This window comes from Taudactylus pleione, unplaced genomic scaffold, assembly GCF_031769625.1.
Source record: "Taudactylus pleione unplaced genomic scaffold, aTauple2 ptg000378l, whole genome shotgun sequence".
Lineage (NCBI taxonomy): Eukaryota > Metazoa > Chordata > Amphibia > Anura > Myobatrachidae > Taudactylus > Taudactylus pleione.
In genome coordinates, this window is record NW_028284779.1 from 9,320,001 (window position 1) to 9,335,850 (window position 15,850).

At 45.7% G+C, this 15,850-nt stretch overlaps 1 protein-coding gene across 2 annotated transcripts in view; it reads left to right on the forward strand.

The window, feature by feature from the left end:
* TMEM151B (transmembrane protein 151B) overlaps nt 1–15,850 on the forward strand; it is a 35,101-nt gene that overhangs the window by 8,225 nt on the left and 11,026 nt on the right. The window lies entirely within an intron of this gene.

Sequence of the window (15,850 nt, forward strand, 5' to 3'; positions counted from 1 at the left end):
ACCTAACTCTCACGGAGGGGTGCCTAACCCTAAGTTCGACCGGGAGCCCTAAAACCTAACCCCCCCCTGCGGCTGTCCGCACCCGACGCCCGGCTTACCTTCGTTCGGTATGCCGGGTGTCGGGCTCCCGGCATAGGTCTAATAACAGGCGTCGGGATTTCGACGCCTGTCATTAGTACCTTGCCGGAATTTGACAGTCGAGAATCCAGCGGTCGGCATTTCGACCGTCGGCTTCCTGACTGCATCCCTTTAAAACGCCCCTGCTCTCACTGGCTGAATCAAACAGCAGTAAAGCGCAAACACTCATGAACTCAGGGCTACACAGTGGTAATAACCTGGATGCAGTGTGAAAGGGGTCTGACCCGGGTTGCAGCTGGGTTGGACCCGTGTTCAAAATCCCGGGTCAGAGCAGAGATTGTGATGTGAAAGGCGTATAGGTTACAACTTGTGTGTAGGGGGGGGGGTTCTGTTAGTTACAACTTGTGGTGTGTGTGTGGGGCGGTCTCCGTTGGTTGCAACGTGTGTGTGCTCTGCTGGTTATAGCTTGTGGTGTATGTGAGGGGGGGCTCTATTGGTTACAGCTTGTGGTGTGTGTGTGTGTGGGGGGGCTCTATTGGTTATAACTTGTGGTATGTGGGGGGCTCTGCTGGTTATAGCTTGTGGTGTGTGTGTGTGTGAGGGGGGCTCTATTGGTTATAGCTTGTGGTGTGTGTGTGTGTGTGTGTGTGTGGAGGAGGCTCTATTGGTTATAACTTGTGGTATGTGGGGGGCTCTGCTGGTTATAGCTTGCTGTGTGTGTGAGGGGGGCTCTGTTGGTTATAACTTGTTGTGTGTGGGGCGCTCTGCTGGTTATAGCTTGTGGTATGTGGGGGGCTCTGCTGGTTATAGCTTGTGGTGTGTGTGAGGGGGGCTCTATTGGTTATAACTTGTGTGTGGGGTGCTCTGCTGGTTATAGCTTGCTGTGTGTGTGAGGGGGGCTCTATTGGTTATAACTTGTGTGTGGGGCGCTCTGCTGGTTATAGCTTGTGGTGTGTGGGGGGGCTCTGCTGGTTATAGCTTGTGGTGTGTGGGGGGGCTCTGCTGGTTATAGCTTGTGGTGTGTGTGAGGGGGGCTCTGCTGGTTATAGCTTGCTGTGTGTGGGGGGGCTCTATTGGTTATAACTTGTGTGTGGGGGGCTCTGCTGGTTTAAGCTTGTGGTATGTCAGATTATAACTGGTGAGGCAGCTACAGGACACTAGCTTTCCACATCCACTGATGGCTCCCCTGTCCTCACCACCTTTTCCAGTCAGATAAGCCATTGAGTGAATGAGAACGTGGACTTTTATACCGCGGCTAATTACCTCGCCCCAGGGCTATCCAATTAGCCCCGAAGTCGGCCTTATGCCGGCACTTATCAGGGTTTTTTTTTTCGGGACCTGGTGTGTCCCGAAAATAATCCACGATAAGTGACGTTTTTTCACCTGAAAAAAGGCGAAAACACATATGTCCACAAGCTTATCGCAGCACCTATGTGTTTTCGGGAGAACTATCCTATTATTTTAACCGAAATAATAGCATAGGGTGAAAAAAGACATTGGCGAAAATTAGAGATAATCTGCGAAAAATCCCAATTATTCGACGATTGAGGGGATCAATTAGCACCCGAACAATGTTCGGGGCTAATTGGATACCGCTCAATGTATGTATGAAGGATGGGACAAGTGTCCCTCCCGTGTCCCTCCAGCAGCCTGTTGCCTCCCCCTGTGTGCCATCAGTGCAATGTGAATCTGGCGCCGGTCGTGAGCCAATTGGAGTTCACAGATCGGCAGCCAATCAGGAGCCACCACTGCTGATTGGCTGGTGGTCTGCGAACTCTGGGCCTGATTCAGAGCCGGACGCTCTGACTAGAGCGCTCGCTCTGAATCAGGGCCCTCCTACATGAAAATGGAGCATCCTCCTGGACGCTCGCATAGCTGTGGGTGACCACCCACAGCTTATGCGAGCGGCCATGATGATGGTCGCGATGGTCAAGACCATCGCAACCATTGGGCTTGCGAAGGAGACCCTGCGGTAGGGTCTCGCTGCCGCAAGCCCTGGAGTGATTTTGGCTCTATCAGAGCCAAAATCACTCCCACTGACACCACTAGTGATGTCAGTGGGGCCAGCTTCAGACGGTAGGCGTTCCCATGGGAACGCCTCCGTCTGGCAGGCACGCCCACCAAAGGGGGCGTGCTGTCAATCAACATCGACAGCACGCCCCCTTTGGTGCGAGACCCGGAGCGACGGCTACCCCGTCGCTAGCCGGGTCTCGCGCATGCGCACGACGGAGCTCCCTCCGTCGTGCGCATGCGCAGTGGGGTAACATCGACCCGCTTGCAAGCGTCCTGCGCTCGCGAGCGGGTCTGAATGACCCCCTCTGATTGCCTCGTGAGCAGCGACGCTGTCTCTCCATGTCAGCCTGTGCCATCAGCAGCCAACCACGTGTGGATTTGGGGCCGGGCCGCCAGCTAATTACAGCTGGTACACCAGCAGGCAGCAGGAAACATGGACAGACAGTGCTGGCGCAATTTGAATCTGGCACCGGTCGCAAGCCAATTGGAGTTCACGTGTCGGCAGCGAATTAGGAGCCCCCAATGCTGATTGGCTGGTGGTCCATGAGCACTGAATGCGCTGTCTCTCCGTGTCTACCTGTCAGTGCAGCAGCTGTGATCAGCTGGCGGGCTAGCACCAAATCAACACCGGTGTCACCTGGGTCCCCCTCAGCAGCCCTGACTGGACCAGCCCTGGTGCGTATTTATAATGGGTGCAGGGTGTGCGGTGCACACGGGCTCCTGGGTCCTGCACAACCTGCACCCATAGTATACCAACCTCTCCGGAGTCCCACACCAGCGCCGGTGTCTGCGCTATAACAAACAGCTGGAAGATGGCCACCACGGCCATTTTCCCATCGTTTGCACATGCACAGAACAGGGAAAATAGTCGCTTTGACCATTTTCCCGGTGACCTGTGCAAGCGCTATAGACTCTGGGCACACTCTAGTGCCCAGAGTCTATAAGTGCGGTGCTGGCCGCGCAGCCGCCGGACTGCGAGGAGGGGGCCCGTGACAGAGACTGCACACAGGCCCCCTCCTCTCTACAAACGCCCCTGCGGCCCACCTTGTTTGCATGACTGGGTGGGCCAGATAGGCAGCTCGAGCACCATAGCATCCGCACCCCTTGCACCCACAGTAGTTATGGCACTGTTTGCATGCTTGAAAAAAAAAAAACAGAAAACACCTAAGTGCCTGGACACAATGTCATAAACATAAACTATCCACTAGATGATAAAATTGAACGATAACGATAAAATCGTTCATGTAATTAATAATAAAAAGGAGAATATGTGTATTGCAACAAAACAATTAAATAAATAACTAAAAGCACAACATATCAAGGAGATGTCACTCAACATTAGATCTAATTAATAAGCGCATTATATCATATAATGGAAAAAAATATTAGCACCAAATTATATTAAAATAAAAATTTATATTCATTACTAAATAAATTAGAATAAAAATAAAATGAATCCTATTAAATGAATAAGTAATCGTGTCAAAAGGCTAAGGGCTCTATTTATTAACATTATTTTTACTAAATGTTTTCACACCCTTTTCACATTATTTTAGTATCACCTATAGTTATTACAGGGCAATTGGAGTAGAATTCGTAAAATTTTTAGTAAGCAGATCGCATTTCCCATAATTGTAACCAGAGTTACTAAAAATAAATTGAGAAAATTTATCGGGGAAAGCCCTGTGATAATAACGCCACCTGGAGGTGGCGTTATCCAGGGTCTCCCCCGGTTACCAGACTCCTGCTCTGCTCTAAAAGGCAGAGCAGACCCCGGAGCCGCTCCCAGTGATCAGCTGTGTGGTCTAAACGGACCGCAAGCTGATCACTGCAAGAAAAAAGTACAAAAAAAAAATTTACTTACCTGACTCCAGGGACCGGTGGTCAGGGCTCCGGTGATGTTCTCCCTCCGGTCAGCTGGTCTCCCATGGAGCACTGCGGCCCGATCATCAGGTGATCAGGTCCCAGTGCAGTAGGAGGAGACAGGTTAATGGTCACAGACAAATTGGAGTCTCTGTGACTAATAAATCAGCCCCAGCAGGAGGTGACATCATAAAATCAATGACAACAAATCATTTCCACCACTTGTTCTATCACACCCTCATACCACCTATGGCTAAACCGTGACGGTACTGATGTCGTTCTCCAAGTGATCTTATGGTGATCAGGGAAGTTGCCTGGAAGAACTAGAGTTTGATACTAGGCTCTCTCCACATTGGGTTAAAATGGCCCTGAATAAAGCTATTAGCATCTAAAATTTAAATAGAATATTTTATGGGAAAAAAAAAATTATATAAAAAAAAAATGACCTGTTTATCATAGGGGTAGATGTACTAAGCTCTGAAAAGTGATAAACTGGAGAGTGATAAACCACCAACCAATCAGCTCCCAACAGTCATGTTACAGGCTGTGGGCCTGATTCAGAGCCGGACGCTATTTGCGGACGGTCTTTCAGAAAAAGGGGCCGGCTATTTAAATTGAGCGCTCGCTCTTTGCGGTCTGTTGATGCCTCTATGTCTGAGCGAGCGAACAAAACATACGCTCGCTATTTTGTAAAGACGCCCCCTGGCCGTTTGCATTATAAGTCATCTCCGCTATTTATTAGATTAATTGAGTACATCGAAAGGCGTCTGAACTGCTCGCAGTGCTTATGGTAGGTTTTACTTCCCGCAATCATGCGAGCAGTTCAGGCTAAAAGACAACCAAGTGACGTGATCGATGACACTCCCTTACTAATTATGCACTCCCATTAAAAGCCCGTTTTGACCGTTTGGCACGCCTGCGTTCGGATCTCCACTCCCTGTTTTCAAGCACCTTCCCCTGTTACCACCCACAAACGCCTCATTCTGTCACTCAAATTAGCAGCCCCTCGCTGTTTTGCGAGCGTACAATTTCTGACCGCAATGACTGGTTGGCGCATGCTCATTACGACCCATGCTAATGCGTAGATGTGCGAACATCGCTCGGAGCGAACGAGCGGCCGCTTACGAGCGGCTCTGAATCAGGCCTGTGTTTGAAAATTGACAGTTGGGAGCTGATTGGCTGGTGGTTTATCACTCTCCAGTTTATCACTTTTCAGAGCTTAGTACATCTGGCCCAAGGCTTATAAGGGGTCTATTTACTAAGCAGTGTTAGGAGACAGAGTGAAAAGTGATAAGAAAGTGATAAGGTGCCAGCCAATCAGCTCCCAACTGCCATCTCACATGCTGTGTTTGAAAAATTACAGTTGGGAGCTGATTGGCTGGCACATTATCACTTTCTTATCACTTTTCACTCTGGGCTCTATTTATTAACATTATTTTTACTAAAATAAAGTGAAAAAGGGTGTTTTCACACCCTTTTCACATTATTTTAGTTTCACCTGTAGTTATTACAGGGCAATTGGAGTAGAATTAGTAAAATTCTACTCCAACCCCCAGTATCACTTATTTTTAGTAAAGCAGATCACATTTCCCATAATTGTAATGGGAAATGTGATCCGACCACAGTTACTAAAAATAAATTGTAAAAAAATACCGGGGGAAGCCCAGGGTCTCCCCCGGTTACCGGGCTCCCACTCTGCTCTAACGGGGAGAGCAGAGGCGGGAGCCGGTACCAGTAATCAGCTATGTGGTCTAAGCAGACCGCAAGCTGATAACTGTAAAAAAAAGAAAAAAAAAATTAAACATTTTTTTTTTTACTTACCTGACTCCAAGGACCGGTGATGGCTCCACTCCGGTCAGCTGGTCTCCCACAGTGCACTGGGGCCCGGTCATCAGGTGATCGGGCCCCAGTGCAGTATGGGAGATCACCTGATCGGGAAGCCCGGAGAAGATCACCGGAGGCCAGGAGGATTCAGGTAAGTCTAATGAAGGGAGGGGGGGTCGCGGGGGGGGGGAGGGGGGGTCGCGGGGGTCCGCGATCGCGGGGGGCGGGGCTTAGCACCGGGGGCGGGGCTTAGCGTCGGTGGGGGGGTAGTAACGGTGGTCGGTCGGCGCATGCGCGGGCTCTTAGTCGCGGTATTTTTTCCGAAAATACCGCGACTAGAGTGCGGATGGGATCCGCAAGGACAGAGCTTTATCGCAAGCTCTGTCCCTGCAAGGGATTTATAGTAAATCCCTGTGATATTGCCTGAATTCGCAATGCGAATTCACTCGGTAATATCACACTACAATCCGCATTCAATATGCGGATTGTAGTAAATAGAGCCCTCTGTCTCCTAACACTGCTTAGTAAATAGACCCCTATGTATCATATTACTGTCATTGGCCCTGATGCAGAGACCTACGCCATCTTTCTGTATTGTAAGTTGTAAAATATCACTCATGGCCACATGTGTATGCAGATTTGCGAGGTTCTGGCTCGTACTCTCGCCTCCGGTTGGAGAGACAGGAAGGGAATGAAAGGGTGTCCAAAAGTAGGCAGAGTTGTGGCAATTGCGAACAGATGCAAACCTGCACACAACACCCGCTTCCCTTCCATATACTCATTCAGTGGTGCCATCTTTCTGGTGATATAGTTGGAAAAATGGCTACACATAGCAGCAGAAAAGACTCTTGCACTGTGCATGTGCTACCACTCCAAATATATATCCGGAAACATGGAGAGCTGGGGGAACCTGCTGCACCGTGGAGGGAGGGGATGCTGAACACAGGCCCCCTAGACCCTAAACCGCCCCTGCTGAGGGCCGCAGCAAATACATGATATTGATCATTGGCATTAACAAACTGCTTGTGATTGGCTGATTGCAGATGCACCGCTGATGCTGATAGATACTTGTTTGTGCATATATTATGCCTTTGTGGCAATATTTTAGCAAAATGTTAATATTTTTTTGTACACAAAATGGAGAGTGGTAGCTGATGTGTTAAAGAGCAGATTTCATGTAGAAAATAAATGGTTAAAACATGGGCGGAAGTTGCTACCAACCTGCATGTATATTTTAACTTTGCATATCCTCGCAGTTGCTGAGTTTTAATTAGTGAACGCGTTTCACAGCTGCACTTTGGGAAGGCCACACCCATTGTGCATAAAAGTACAGATTTCAAATATATAAATTAAGTTCTTAAGGTGCATACACACACAACGATTTTTTGAACGATTATCGATAACGATATCGTTTATCGTTCAATCGTTGAAAAAAAATCGTTCACTTTTTGAGTTAAAACGAACGATTATCGTTCATGCGCGTTCACGTTTGTAGTTCAGTCAGACAGTGTCCAACTGAATGATTTTCATTAAGGGAATATGCAAAAATCGTTTGCAGTTCAAAAAAATCGTTCAGTACACTTAAAAAAAATCTGACAGATAATCTGACAGAAAATCGTTCATAAAATCGTTCATAAATCCGTTGGTAACAAAATCGTTGTGTGTGTATGCAGCTCTAATGTTAACATAATGCAAAAGTATAAGACTAGTTATTATATACATTCTGTGAGGACTCACAAAGCAGTTATATAAAACATGCCCATTAAATACATTTTGTTCTCCGTGGTTATACTGGGGAGGAGAAGAAAATAATTTTTCCATTCTTAATGCTTCCTCTTCTCCCCTCTCTTTCTTTTTGTCCTAAATTTCCCATCTTCCCTGTATTGTTCTATAGATAAAGCAGATATATTTTTGTGAAATATAAAACATGGATGAGTGGCCCAGAATTTGCATTCTACTGGTGATTATACTCCATTAGCCTAAGAGTACGAAGGTTTGAGATCAATATTAAGTAATATTCTCTCACTAACGCGTTTCATCATTCCTAGGTTAGTTTTATTTTCTTAATGGATCCCTGCTATCCATGATCACAAATTGATTAGAACTGCTGTGTAATTTAGATCCAGTCCTGATGTTCCGTATGTTCCCCTCAATCCTAGTAGTTTCCCTATTATCTGTCCGACACATTACAGCAGCTCTCTATAAAATACATCAGCCGCGTGAGGTTGCAGATTATAAGAAAGTCTTGATTCTCCTGTTCCCATTAGTAGGAAGGTATCTTTTCCTTGTGTGTTAATACAGAGAACAGTGGTCGCTTCCCTTTGGTACATTAGATGGACTATCAATCTTAGCACAAATGTCAGCAAATGTCTTTAGAGCATTTTCCTTATCAGAGATGATTTTTGCTATTTTGGGAAGGTGGGATTTATTGTGGGGTCTTTTGATAAATACTTTCTATGTTTTATGAGGATTTTGTTTATCTTTTCAATCAGAGGATTATCTTGATTACATTTTGTCACAAACAGTATTTAGGCTTTAGCAGGATGAGTAGGGTCCTATAATATGTAGTGTTTATTCTTTTCAGCATAAGGATGACAGGGTGAACTCTTACATTCATTAAACAACAATATTCACAGCACTTATTAACTTTGCATATCCTGGCAACTGCTGGGCAAGTACTTGCCCAGTACTATTGTACTGGGCAAGATAGATTAATGTATGTCTATTAAGTATCATAAAATGTCATTATTTAACCTTTTAAATATACATAATAAATATAGATTGCAGTCAGATTGTAATCAGTGTCCGGTGTCTTCCATGGCCAATTCTGTGTACAGTTCGGGTATAGGGAGAACAACGGTTTATATTGGTCCGTTGGAAGGTTTTATCCCTCCCCAGGATGGCTGAATGTTGGAAGGTATGCATACACACTTACATTTTATACAGCTGCTGCTCACATCATTAGGCCCGCACCTTTGAAGGTCATATGGGTGTGGCTTGTCATATTTGCTCTACCCCTGCTTCAGCCACGGTAGAAGGGGGAATTGGTCTCAGAACTTTTTCGCCTCCTGGACGTTTCGCCTTTGCCTGTTTTGCAGGCAGAAAAGTATCACGCGCGTCCCCGCGTATCCCCGTAATCAATTTGAAAGGATAGGAAAATGGGACCCGGCAAAACTGAAACAAGCTGAAAGTCCTGTCATTTTTGGGGGGAAATCAGCCTAACACCCCCCAAAAGATGCTCTGACATGGGGGTTCACTATGGTTTCCCCCGATTTGGCTTGCTGAAGGTATTTGGTGTTTCTAAACGGGCTCAATAGGTGCTTATTAGCGTTTTTGTATAAGTGGTGAAGAATAGTAGTTTGGAGGTTTTTTGGAAGAAAATAATCCAGCAAATTTGGGGTACTTGAAAATGGGGGGCAGCATATTTTAAAGTTGCTAAAGTGAAGTTTTAAAAAACGTTAAAAATCCACCTGCTGCAAGTACCTCCAAAGAAAAAAACACCTGGGGCATATTTGGGGACCCCCTGGAGTCTAGTTTGCTAGTTTTTAACTTAGTAACTTTGGGGTGTTCTTACGTCTTTTTAAAGATTTTTTTGATGCAGTTTGCCATTGGGGGACTGTCTTAAGGGGGTTCCCGCATTGTTGTACCCCAAAACCCAATTCTCCACTTTTTTCCGCCTGCTATTCATAGGCGAAACTTTTTCGTCTATTACATTGCATTGACTTTCGGCTTAGGCGGAAAGTCTTTGAAATTGAATACAGCGATAATTTTCCGCCTGGCGAAATGACGTCATCAGCAAAACTTTTTCGTCAATCTCGGCTTTTCGCTCCAAATTGAATACAGGCCTATGTCTGATGTAGATAGATAGATAGATAGATAGATAGATAGATAGATAGATAGATAGATAGATAGATAGATAGATAGATAGAGTTAGGAGTAGTACGTTTGTAATGATATTTTGTCTTCTTGGTAATCTTCCTCCACATGTATACGGATAAAGAGTAATGGTTTTAGGGTTGGAATCTAGGAGTTCCAACCCTATTCTGTCAGTTGATATGTTAACACATGTGAACTGAGAGTCCACTGTACACAGAAACATAGAATATCCTGGAGGTGACCTGAGGTACTGATCTTTCCCTTTATTTGTTTAGTGGTTGTTCCTCTTTTTCTCGACTTCTTTTCCCTGGGTATTGGGCGTTCTCTGCTGGGAGTGTGGTGGTCAAAGTTTTCTCACTGTAGAAGGACCTGGGTCTGTATTTGAGCATTAGGGGTTTGCTGAATGTAATCAGACTGTTCACTTTCTCTACTGATGTTTCTGATGTATTGTAGGACTCACACATCAATATAAAGGGTAAAATATGTTATAGGTTGTTATATTTGTCACATTTGTTACATATAATATTGCTTTCCCTTCCAGGGGTGTGGTGGTAACCACTGTTAAAATGCCACATATTAGTATTATTTTTTTAAACTGCCTTCAAATGACTCTCACAGGTCTTATGATTCCTTTTTGAATGTGAGGGGTTCGGTTGTGGAAAGATGTATCCCATTAGACTATACCCCAGCCCTCCTTCCCCTGGTTTAGGAAAAGTATTCCGATGCTAATGTGGGGTCTCTGAGTGTTTACAGTGTTGGTGTTAATTGGAGAAGGAATGATGGGCTTATTGCATTGTCTCATCTGATTGTTCACATAATCCTTTATATCCCTCTATAATATCAGAGAATTGAGTTTATAATCTCTCTGTCGGAACTGTGCAGATTAATATGTATAATATATCTAGTGAAGAGGAATATGAGTCAATGCTTCTGGGGATTTTGCGGCGCTGAATATATCATTCTAGTGTTATTAGGTGTCACCCGCGTCTCCTCTCCTGTGTTGTAGTGTAGATGATGTACCGTTATATATTGAATAATTGTAAAGTGGTGCTTTCAGTATCTCCGTGGTTTCAGTAAGTAATTTCTAGTAGAGGATTTTCCTCCATTAAATCTTTACCAAACACTTCCTTGGGTTTTCTACTGCCCAGGATATCATTTTCCATAAAGCTTTTCAAATATTTCCATCATAATGTAAACCAGACAGAAGCCTACGCAAAATTCACTTTGGGGGTCATTCAGACCCACTCGCGAGCGGCACTACGCTCGCAAGTGGGTCGATGTTCCCCACTGCGCATACGCACGACGGAGGGAGCTCCGTCGTGCGCATGCGCGAGACCCGGGGAGCGACGGGCTTTCCATTGCTTCGGGTCTCGCACCAAAGGGGGTGTGCTGTCGATGTTGATTGACAGCACGCCCCCTTTGGTGGGCGTGCCGGGGGCGTGGTGGCCTGACCCACCCACAGCTATGCGAGCGGCCAGGAGGCTGCTCCATTTTCATGGAGGAGAGCCCTGATTCAGAGCGAGCGCTCTGGTCAGAGCGTCCGGCTCTGAATCAGGCCCTCTGTCCCCAATGAAAGAGGGGGTCTCTTCCTAACCTGATGTCCCCTGCCAGACGTCCTTCATAACAGAACTGGATTTCAGTTTCCTGTAGACTGTATTTACATTCACAGAGACCCCCAAGACCCGATCACTCTGGGGCTTTATGGCGCGTCGGACATATGCCAGTTTTGCATGGTGTATCTGCGCTGTGTAGGCCCAGAAAGTGTAGGCTTGTGCCATTGTGCTACACACAGCAGCCTGCAGCTAGAGAGGTGGGATGGGTTAGGGAAGAGCTGTCTAACTTAGGCTGACTACAGTATAGGCAGGGGTGTAACTAGGTATTTGTAGGCCATAGCAAAGGTTTGTACGGGTCCCTATGTATCACCCAATGGTGAAATATTTATATAACACATGTAACTTTGACAAGGAAGATGGGTCCCCCTCAGGTCTGGGCCTCATAGCAGCTGAACCCCTTGCACCTATGGTAGTTATGCCCATGAGTATAGATGTACTTAGGCGGCTCATGCAGACCTGCAGACAGCAATCATATATACGCCTGTTACTGCTACACTTATAGTTACTTGTCGTAAACCAGGCGCATATGCTGCTGATCCGAGGAATCTCGTGATGAGCATGGATCTGCATATGGAAGTAAACACGCCATGTCTTGTGCCCAGATACGCCCACCTCTGCTTCTTACGTCTCACATCCACCGCTTACATACAAAAGCGGAAACATTGGTCGCACATGGAACCTCTGAGTAAAGCTGGCCACACACTAGAGCAACTTACATCCAACCAGCCAACTTGTTGATTGGTTGGAATGAAAATCTGGTAAGGAATGGGAGTAAATGATTATCAGCAATTTACTCCTAAATGCCAAAAAACAGATGAAAATGGTCGGTCAGACAAGTTTGTTAAATGTTTGATCTAAACTATTTGTTCATACAACAGTTTTGGTCCATTTTTCAGCGTCTGGGAGCAAGTTGCTGATTGTATTCCTTACCAGATTTTCATTCCAACCAATCTACTAGTTGGCTGTTGGACAGATAATCTTTAGATGTGTGGCCAGCTTAAGCCTGTGCTGTCTCAGATAGAGCGGCTCGCCTAAGACGCCTCTGCAGCTGCACAGAAATTTGCAGAGGCTCACTAGGGCACACCCGGAAAAGTGTCCCGACACGCCTGTATTTATCTAACCAGCCCCCGTTACCTCCCCCAAACGCTGACTATCTGTCACTCACTTTGCATAGAAATTCTTTCTGTGACCATCGCGTGTGCGAAATGTGGGTTTGACGCATGTGCAGTGGCATAATATTGCTCCGATGCATCCAACATCCACATTGCGTCCATCTCTGAATTAGGCCTTAGGCACTAGTGATACCCACCTTCCCTGCTCAGAGCCTACCTCAGATGGCAGTAATGCCTTAGGGCAGGGGCGGGGAACCTTTTTTCTGCCATTGCCATTTTGATATATTACATTATTTGCGGGCCAAGTGCAGGCCACACCCCCTCCCTGCGACGTCACGTGGAGGCAGGGCCACAATCGCCAGTGATTACAGCAGTACCAGGAGCATCCTGAGGATGCTCTGGGGAGCTGTAAGGCAGAGGTGTGACTGTCTGAAGCTACCTAAGGATGCTCCAGGAGGCACTACTGCATGGATTCTGACTGCAGGATGCTATTCTAGGCACCCTGCTATCCAGATGAGGCTAGCAGAAAAAACCTCAGAGGGCCAGACCACCCCCATCCCTGCCTTAGGGCTATGGCTGGTCAGGAGTAAGAGTCCAGGATGGAAAAACACAGGACATCTGATAGGTCACTATGGGGCCCTGAAAATGAACTTTCTCTATTGCCTCATATATAGGGGCAGATTCAATTGGGTGCGAGGTTTAGCGAGGAAAAAAACTCGCAGGTGCAGGATTTTTTATACTCTCGTACCCAATTGAATATGCCCCATGGAATGTATTTCCTGTATATAATTTATGCAGTATCTCTATAACTGCAGTCTGTGCAAACCATGGAATGTGCATCTTTTTTTTTATCATACAGTTTAAGTAACAAAGTGTTGGAAGGAAATAATTAGAGAAGTAGGTTTAAGGTCTATCTAACGGGAGAAGAGGACGATGTTGGATGAATTATTAAACTTAAATTTGATTGTTCATAAAATGAATGCAAGAGCAATAAATATGAACGGAAGATATCCGTCAGATAACAAAACTACATCTGGGTGTTAAACACATCAAACCACTTTACTGGTTAATCCTAAAATCTTTTTTGGGGGGATTACATGCTGGATTAGAGGCCACGTTTAAGCAGAGCAATTAAGGAATTTACGTAGAACGACTAGTTCTGCATTTTCTCGTTCTGGTACGGATCCGTCCTATAGGTTGCACGAGTGATATATGTGGCTGATATAGGAGCCTCATTGTTAGAGATGACAGACTGCAGATATAGCAGCTCTCACTCGGAGTGTGCAGGGCCCGTCACTTGTAACTGATGCTCGCAGTGTAAATATCAGTACAATTAAAAGTGACACATTTACAAGGACAATAACCGATTCAGTCACCATTATCCACGGCAAACACAGTCACCATTATCCACAGCAAACCCCACTCGGCAGAGGACGCATTAGCTATAGCAGCTGTAAAGAAGCAGGAGGCTGCATGCATTACTGATCCCAGCTGCGTCCTAGGACGCATCATCGGATCATCTGCGATACCATCGGCCGGCTAAGTGAACTGTGGCCTCTATGCAACAGAGACTCACCAGGTGTTAGCACCATTGACCTTGTAACAATATCAGCACCCACTGGTTACAGTTTGGCTGTGGATACTTTTATTTAGATCTGAATACTGAGGGCCTGATTGAGATGTGGATGGTATTGCACAACATAAATGCAAATGCAGCAGAAGGTGTCTGTAGGAAATAGACCCCACCTGCTGGCATCTGAGATCCTAGAGCAGCATCTATAGACGCTGTTTTGGATCCAACGATGCAGAACCTGGCCTTGGCACTCCAAGGTAATTTTCCAGAAATGAAGCCCTGCGCCGCTCCCTTACCACCCCCAAACGACAGCAGACCATCATTCACCTGACGCCTGGAGCCGTATTGCGTTCAAGGACGCAGGACCCGACCTGCGCATGTGCAGTTCGGCTCCTGTGCAGTTTTCCTGACCTGAATCAGGCAGACACAATCTTGTGGTTATGACATACAAAGGCCGGCTGTATACAGGGACTCACATAAGTCATCAGGTATAAAGCTGTATTTTCTACCAATGGAGCATTGTCTCCTGGTCAGTGGTGGCTATGTTGGAAGGAGACTAAATGTAATTACACAACCTCTGTGTGCCTCCAGCTGATGGCACCAATAAGTCCAATGATTTCTGACATTTCCTTACTATCCAAAGTCTCTACCACACGGTCCCCAAGTTTACATTCTCTAACTTGTGTTCTTGTGTTTTTACTTTGGATCTAATCTATACCCGCCAGGCTCCTGTCAGTCCTTTATCATACGCTATCTCCTCCGAACACAGCAGAGAAGATACCTGATAATAACCATCTGTTCCTCTGATGTTTAGACCTTTCCCATATTAATGGCCACACACTACCCTCTAATAATTACTGCTCTCTACTACACGTGAAACAACTAAGGGTGGGTACACTCTAGGATGATCTCTACATGATTTGACATTTTAGACAAATTGCAACGACACGTCATGCATATAGTGCAGTGTTTATGCCCAATTGCGCACTCCCACGGGACGTACACAATATCTTTTGGTCAGCTGTACTGCACGGCCAATCAGAAAATATTGTGTATGAGGTGGTGGAGTTTAATGAAGGACGGAACTAGATATTGTTCCCTCCGTCATTAAATTGCACAGTGTGTACGGGCAATCACAGATGGTCCAGGACGAAAGGGAATTCGTCTTCAGCATCGTCCTGATTGCCCCGTTGTTCTAATGTGTGCCCACCCTAAGATTCGCTGGCCCTTCTCAAAGTTGCTATAACAACGGTACTCCCAGTATTGTTGTACTCTTGCCTGTCTGTACTAGAGAATTCATCTTACACATGATAACAGTTTTTGGTTATACCGCAGATAGTAGTAGTAGATTTTTAGCTTGCTAGCACAGCCTGGATGTCTCTTTCTGTATCTATTATTACCCTGTCTCATTTTATTACCGCGTTATTCCCAAATGTAAAGCGCAATGTAATACGCTTGCTCTATAAATACATATTAGTAAATAATTGATAATAGTCCCATAATAGCTGCATTTCTTGTCAGGCTGTATATAGATGCTAAAATGTAAAACACAAATTAAAGTGCTTCTACTTTACTTTGTACATCTCTCATGTAAATAACACAAACAATCTATTTTCTATCATAGAGATAGAGGTATGAAGGACTTAATTTTTACATAACATCAGGTCGTCTTATACACACACATTCCGCAGCACATATCCTAACCCACTGCTCCATGCTCCTTCTTCACTATCTACCCCTCTGTGTCGCCCCTGTCTGTCTGCCCTTCCCCTTTAGAATGTAAGCTCTCACGAGCAGGGCCCTCATCCTCACGTGCTTCTCCTCCCCCTACTTATAGTATCATTTACTCCTAACTCCCTACAATGGCACCTACCACCTGGTTGCTCATGTCCTGCTGC